This window comes from Silene latifolia, chromosome 3, assembly GCF_048544455.1.
Source record: "Silene latifolia isolate original U9 population chromosome 3, ASM4854445v1, whole genome shotgun sequence".
Taxonomy (NCBI): domain Eukaryota; kingdom Viridiplantae; phylum Streptophyta; class Magnoliopsida; order Caryophyllales; family Caryophyllaceae; genus Silene; species Silene latifolia.
The window spans coordinates 32,883,231-32,891,633 of NC_133528.1; positions in this window are offsets into that span (position 1 = coordinate 32,883,231).

Here is an 8,403-nt window from a genome sequence, read left to right on the forward strand (position 1 = left end):
GGACCAAAGAAGCAAGTTGAGAATGAAGTTGTGGAAGCTAGTGACAAAGAAGAAGTTGTGCAAAACTCTAAGGAAGGAGAACCAACAAAAGAAGAAGTTTCAAAGAAAAGTAAAGAGAAGGCCAAGGAGAAAGAGCCCATTGTGATTAGACTTCCATTCCCGAGTCGTCAAGCTAAACCTAAGTTTGATGACCAACTTGGGAAATTCATGGAAATTGTGAAGAATTTGGAAGTCTTGATTCCTTTCACGGAATTAATCAATCACGTGCCGGCCTATGCAAAGTACATGAAGGACATCCTTACGAAAAAGAAGTCGATCCGGAAGCTTGAAACTATAGCCTTCACTAAGGTGAGTAGTGCAATCCTTCAAGGGAGTTCACCTCCGAAACTTAAAGACCCAGGAAGCTTCTTAATACCGTGTACCATTGGCGACGCCACGATCAACAAGGCTTTGTGTGATCTAGGAGCAAGCGTGAGTGTTATGCTGTATTCAGTCAGTAAAAGGCTAGGGATGGGATAGCTTAAATGTACCAACATCACACTCTAAATGGCCGATAGATCGACGAAGACACCGTTAGGGATATGGGAAGATGTTCTCGTGAGAATCGGCAAATTCTTCATCCCGGTGGACTTTGTCATTGTTGACATGGAATAAGACTCCAATATTCCGATCATCCTCGGTAGACCTTTCTTGCGCACCGCGGGTGCGGTGATAGATGTGAAGCACGGAGAGCTTACTCTAGAAGTGGGAGACGAGACCATAACTTTCAATCTTGACAAGACCATGAGAGCTCCCCGTTTGCATGAACCATGCTTTATGGTTGATCACTATAGCCGGAAGGATGATAGGAAGAAGTTGGAATTCCAGTGGAAAAAGAAAGTTGATGATGCTCCATTCATAGAGCAATAGAATAGCAACAAGGAGAGCTTGAAAAGCTCACCCATGACAAGTGAAGAAGATGGCCTCATTGGCCAAGAAAAGAAAGAAGGAGAGTTGTCTCAATCAACTCAAGAAATTTTTTATGATAAAGTAGACGAAATTTGCGGTCTTTGGGATGATGAGTTCGAAGGGATATTCAATCCCTACATTGGTAATGCTATGAACCAAGACCATCACGGAGAACAACAAGTGCAAAGATCTACTAAGGATCTCTATCATGACAATGAACAAACTTTCGACTACTTCTTCAAGGTGTTGAGTAACATCAACAACACCTTGAACATGCCCCCTTAACATCTCACATTGGATGAGAGTTTGGTGGAGTCCTCCCTAAACCACCAATTGTAAATATTCTAACTCCCTAACTTGCATTTCAATTTTTACATTGCATTTTTGTCATTTTTGGATTTATATTTTTGTGCCTTGATCAAGATATTTATCATTTTTGAGAGAAGTGAGGGAGGGACTTATGATTTTATTGATGTGTAGTGCTTAGACTTAGTGTGGGGATAGCAATTGCCTAGGCTATTCATGCCTTTGTAGTACCCCTACAATGAAGAACACGAGAATTGAAGAATGAAAATGTTACGGGTTGTGCAGTACCCACGGATGGACCTGGATCCGTGTAGACAAGGAGGAATCCGAGCGGCCAAGAAGAGAATCCGCTCGTCCTGAGGAATCCGAGCGTCCTATGTCACCAGACACCCGTCTGGTAGAGCTGTGGAATTCAAGAAAATGGTCTGTCACTGAATCCGAGCGTCTCAATTGAGAATCCGCTCGTCTGATTCAGGATGCTCGTCTTAAAGAGAAGACGCTCGTCTTTCTGCTGTTGAATTTTAAAGAATCATCCTCTAACAAAATCCGAGCATCTTCCAAAGAATCCGCTCGTCTCACATTGAAGAATCCGCTCGTCTTTCTTCAAAGACGCTCGTCCTGTGGCGTCATTTCCTGAGGTAAAGACGAAGAATCCGAGCGTCCCAGAATGCAATCCGCTCGTCCCCTGCTGCTATTTCAAAATTAACGGGTCTTTTAAAATCCCTTTCCCTCATTCATTTTCATTTCTTCTACATTCAAACACTTCCCAAAACCCAAAAACCCTCATCCTCTACATCAACAAAACAAGAGTTCCTCAACCAAATTCAACAAAATCAAATCTAAACTTCCTCACAACAAAAATTAATCACTCCTTTTGCAACAAAAATTGGTTCAAACACCAAAATCTTCAACCTTTGAGTCGATTTTTAAGATATAAAGCAGCATTCTTTCATCTTAAATCGATTTGGGCATAACTAAAAATTGAAGATTTCAATCTTTCTTTGGTGTAATCAACAATGGCCAGAACTAAAGGAGGTAGCAAGGCACCCCCAAAGAAGACACTTTCAAAAAGGCAACAAACTCTTCAAGCAAAACAATTGTCAAAGGCATTGGGAGTTCATGAGGCAAGATTGGAGGTTCAACAAGGTCCCTCTATGGAAGCTACAACATCAACAACCCCGGTCATTGAGCAATTATCCGGAGGTAATTTTCACTTCCGACTCTCATAGGGATAAATTTGTTCTCTTTGCTAAGCAGAACATTATGCCTACAAAATTTATTTGTGAAGATGCTTTGAGAAAGTTGGGTGTTCTTGAACAAACCAAAACCTTCTTTGAGGCTATGGGATTGGATAAATTGTTTACCATGAATGAATTGACATACCCTTCCCTCACCTTGGAATTTTTGAGTTCCTTGAAAGTCATAAGGGTGGAGACTAGAACCCACATCGAGTTTCGTCTTTCAAATGTTAATACACGCATCACTTTTGGTGAAATGAGTAAGATTTTAGGCCTTAGTGATACCCCGTACTATGAAAAGATCCCCGACAAGTATGACCCCGCTCCTCTTTGAGAGGCAATTTCCGGAAAGAAGTTTGTGCCCTTTCATGATTGTCGTGCTCTATTAGTCCACCATCCGGGCATTAGAGTATGATATAAGGTCATTGGGAATACTTTAATAGCAAAAAATGGCACTAATCATCTTACCAAGCTCGATTTCATTCTTCTTGAGTCGGCCTTGAACATAGGAAGGGAATATACTAAGCCATATAATGCTCTAAGGCTTTTGGTTGAACGATGGCTTAATGTCGATTGTGGTAAAGAGGGCACCGCTTTCATTGTGAATGGAGGACTAGTTACCTATTTGGCCAAGCACTTTAACCCAAATTTCAACAAAGACAAAACTTATGTGGCGGTTAAAGGAGGTCATCTCATTGATATGGACACCATGATTCACAAGTTTAAGTGGGTCAAGCATGCTCCTCTTGACACCAAATATGGGTGGTTAACCAATGAAGCTAGATCCTTCACCCTGCCTTCAAAGATTTGTCGATTGAGTGTTCATCGACCGAACTACCTTCTTCCACTCTCCGAGGAGATCGAGTATATTATTCGACAACAAAGAGGCGAGATTGATGGGCCCTCCTCCTCCATTGTCACAACACCCTACCCATTTGAGTATCACGAGTTGAAACCCAAGGATGTCGAGGTAGGAAATAATTACATGACTCTACTCATGAGGGAAATGCACAAGCAAGCTTACAATGATAGAGTGGATGCCTAAAAGGCCCAATATCCGCCCCTCCTACATCTAGCTAGGCAAGGACTTCTTGATCCATTATGTCCTTTGCCTAGTTGGGCGAATAGGGAAGTTTTCTTTCCTAGCACCTCTAGTGGTGGAAGACCGGGTGGAGAGGAGAATGTTGATGAGGGTGTTGATGAAGAAGGTGAAGAAGAAGAGGTTCAAGAGAATGTTCAAGAAGGAGAAGCTCAAGAAGAGGAAGAAGAAAGTGAGGAAGAGCAAGGAAGTGAAAGTGGGAGTGGAGGTGATTCCACATCTATGAAGGAAGATGATGATAATGATGATATGATGGAGGATTAGCAAACCTTGGAGGCTCGTACATTCTTTCACCCCGCTTATGGTTTGTCTACTTCTTTTATTTTCTTTATTTTATTTTGATCATTTGTTTGTGGAGTCCTAGCATCATGGAGGACTAACACCTTGGCTTCTTTAAGGTGTTCTTTTTATTGTTCCCATATGTAAAACCCAAAATGAAAATTTATAGTTTCATTTATTGCATTCCATGTGCATGAACTACCCCGAAATTCAAGACGTTAGAAATAATGTCTATTTTGGTTTGGGGAAGTCCATGCATATGCATCGGGTTTAAATTACGCTCTCCGCCATAACAAAAACCCATGCATCATGTAGTGCAGCTTAGTATAGTTTGCATTTAGCTAAAAAATCATGCATCATGCTTGCATAATTTCCTATAGTATTGGCCATTGAGGACAATGCCCATACTAGTGTGGGGATGGGAAATTCTAACTTGTCTTTTATTCAAAAATCCAAAAAAATCAAAAAATTCGAAAAACCATAAAAATTGAAAAATTGAAAAAAAATCAAAAATATGTTCATTTCCTTTGTAGTGTAGTCTTGTATATATTTCTTTGTATATATTGTGTTTGTTCATCCTTGTTCACATTGATTGACTACGCCACATCCGAGACATGAGGATATTGAAGACCGCATGGTATGATCTTTTCAATCTCCTTTTTCCACTTTATGTTAATGACTATGTTGCTTTATTTTGATTGATGCGGTAAAAAAAAATGTGAATTTAGGATTGCATTTAGGTTATTTGGCATACTAGTTGGTAGAATCATATGCATTAGGATGTATAAATGTTAGTTGCATCATGACATGTAGTTTGCATGTTAGAAAAATTTTGTGAAACCGTCTATTTGGGAAGCTTGACAAGTGTATATAGGCCCTAGTAGATGGTTTTTCTTCTTAAGACTTTTCTTGTTAGAATACTTGTAAAACACCCTAGGATGTGTCATATATGCTAGTATCCTTTGACCCATGGATTAAGGTCTAGTCAAGAGTACCTTGTGGTGTGATAACTCCTTGGCTACCGTTTATTCCAAGGTGACCCTTGAAACCATGCAACCATCATACATCCATGTTCTACCATATTTTTGTCATCAAAGGGAATGGGAACAAAAAGAAATTGTTCAAAAATTTGAGTTTAAGAAAAGAAAAGAGAAAGTTTGCAAACTGCATCAAAAAAAAAGAGGAGTAACAAAAATATAACTCCTATGCTTCAAATATAAGGCACCCTCGTTACTAATTGGGGTGACTTTGAAAATGTTCAAAAGAAAATGAAAAACTTGTCAAGTATTGAAATGCCAAAAATCATAAGAAATGGCAAAAAAAAAGTGTTCTCAAATGTTATATGCCACAAGAAATTGGGGGGAAAAACAACAACAAAGCAAACTCCCAAATGAAACTCAAATACTATCGATCCCTTTATCCATCGTATCCACTTTTGTGCATGGTAGAGAGGGGACGACCCTTCTTCTTGTCTAGGCAAGAGGGGGAATTCCGCGATCCTCCAGTGTTTCTAACACCATAGGAAGTCTATTCTTGACCAAAGCATTTAACGATTGAGGAAAACTGTACCCTAGCTTGACACAACTTGGAGGTGATTTATTGGTATTCTTCTAGGCTTAGTAGTTTGAAGAAATTGCATCTATGAAGGAGTGTGTACCCTTGAATTGCTTCCCTTGTAGATAATTTCTGCCACTTAGATGAGGAAAGTGGCTATTCTTTTGTAGATGCATCCATTACTTGATTTTGTGTGCTTTAATGTTTTGATGTGTCGCCATTTTGGCAAGACCTGCCTTGCCTTGCAAGAAGGCATCCTACCTCATAGCGGTCTTATTGTGAGTTGAAAGGGCGGAGTGAGACCCGCTAATTGTCTCATCTCAGCTATATTAGTAGGATAGTTTAAATAAGGGTCCTAGTTTTGTCACCTCTTTACTCGGGACGAGCAAAGGTTCGGTTTGAGGATATTTGATGTGACCATTATTTGAGCATATTTAGTCCCCGAATTAGCCTCGTTCCTATGCTTTTTAGCACATATTTGGGTCATTTACTATATTTAGTCCTTTGTTTTGCATATTCTTTGAGGTTTTGTTTCCTTGGTAGGAGAGGAGTGCAAACCTTGCATTTCCATGGGAAAATAGAGCTAAATTGATCGAATCTAATGACCAAGCATCAAAGAGAAGACAAGACTAGAAGGCCTTTGTACATATTATAGTAGATGGGCAATGATGAAGAAATCCTTGCATCCCCGACTAAATCCCGGAGGATTATTGGAATAAGAGAAGAAGAAAAGAAGGAAGGAAAAGCTGTGACGAGATCCGCTCGTCCAGCCATGAAGACGCCCGTCCAACACAGGAATCCGAGCGTCTTCGCCACAATCCGCCCGTCCAACTTCGCCACAATCCGCTCGTCCAGCATACCAATCCGCCCCTCCAGCCACCACGAAATCCGCCCGTCCTGACACCTAGGACGCTCGGATTCTCTTACAGGCCCACACGTCCATTTCTTCCCTCCATGAAAGATGCGCATATTTTTGAAAGACCGGCAAATAGGAGACTCGCATCTTTTCTGAGAGAAGTGATTCCTCAAGGACTTAATCGTCATTTAAGCCCTTAGTAAACCTTAATTTGTGTACCTAATCCCCACTATAAATACCCCATTAGTCTAATTAGATAAGCGTGTTTTTCTTATCAATCTTTAGTGTAGTTTATATCATTCTAATCTCTTCTTAATCTTGTAATCAACTTCTAATCAAGTATTAATACAAATCTCATTTCCTTAATTTCCCTTTTGTTCATCTTTTATTTTGGGTAATTGAAGATTATTTGGGTTATTATTGGGAGATTGACAACCTTCCAATCATTCATCAAGTACTTCTATTATTCTTAGCTTTATTTTGGAATCATTAGTAGGTATAATTCTCTTAATCCCTTTTTAATTATTGTTAATCATCTTCATTTATTCATCATATTTTGCTTTGTTAATGTGATTGACAACCTTGTTAACATGTCAAACTTGATAATGAGTGAGTAGTTTCCTTAAATAGGGTTAATGGGTAATTAAGGGAAACCAACATGGGGGATGATTCATGCTTAAATTAATATGTTTTCATAATTTATTTGCTTGCTTGTTGTGATTTCAACTTATGCACATGTTATATTTGATAAAATGCGAGCCTATGAACCCTTGCATTTTTTACTCACCACTTACCTTTTCAATGAGACTTGTAAGACATAAACCAACTCGAGTCTCATTAGACCATGCATATAGTTGAGTAGGGAGGATTAAGTCGACTTGTAGGTGTTGTACAATCTAATCGATTCGGCTCCGGGACCCAAACCTTCCTAGGATCGTAAAATATAAACCAACTCGATCCATCACAATAATAATTGATTGCTTATAATTTGAGAATATGTTTGTATGATCAATTCCCATGAATCCCCATGACCCCATGACACTCTAGTGCTTTTAATCAATTGTTTACATCTCATTTTAATCATCTTGCTTGTTTGTTTTTATTGCTATTTAGTTTAGTGATCTTCTTATCTCAACCCAAATCGTGACACCCCTAGACACCGCTACTTGCAATCGAAAATCCTACATCAATACCCGTCCCTTGGGATCCGACCTTTACTTGCCTCTTTACTAATAGTAGAGTTGTTTGTGAAGATATAAATATTGTTTTAGTCTAGGTGCTCCTAACGACAAGTAACCGAAAATTACGCTCCAAGTGAGTCCGACCAATATCTTACAATCATAGGAAGGTTTTGGTCCCAGAGCCGAATCGCTTAGATTGTACAACACCTATAAGTCGACTTAATCTTCCCTACTCAACTATATGCATGGTCTAATGAGACTCGAGTTGGTTTATGTCTTACAAGCCTCATTGAAAAGGTAAGTGATGGGTAAAAAATGCAAGGATTCATAGGCTCGCATTTCATCAAACATAACTTGTGCATAAGTTGAGATCGCAACAAGCAAGTAAATAAACTATGAAAACATATTAAATTAAGCATGAATCATCTCCCATGTTGGTTTCCCCTAATTACCCATTAACCCTAGTTAAAGAAACTACTCACTCATTATCAAGTTTAACATGTTAACAAGGTTGTCAATCACATTAACAAAGCAAAACATGATGAACAAGTAAGAAAGATTAACAATAATTAAAAATGGATTAAGAGAATTATACCTACTAATGATTCCAAAATAAAGCAAAGAATAATAGAAGTACTTGATGAATGATTGGAAGGTTGTCAATCTCCCAATAATAACCCAAATAATCTTCAATTACCCAAAATAAAAGATAAACAAAAGAGAAATTAAGGAATTGAGATTTGTATTAAGACTTGATTAGAAGTTGATTACAAGATTAAGAAGAGATTAGAATGATATAAACTACACTAAAGATTGATAAGAAGAACATGCTTAATCTAATTAGACTAATGGAGTATTTCTAGTGGGGATTAGGTACACAAATTAGGGTTTACTAAGGGCTTAAATGACGATTAAGTCCTTGAGGAATCGCTCCTCTCAGAA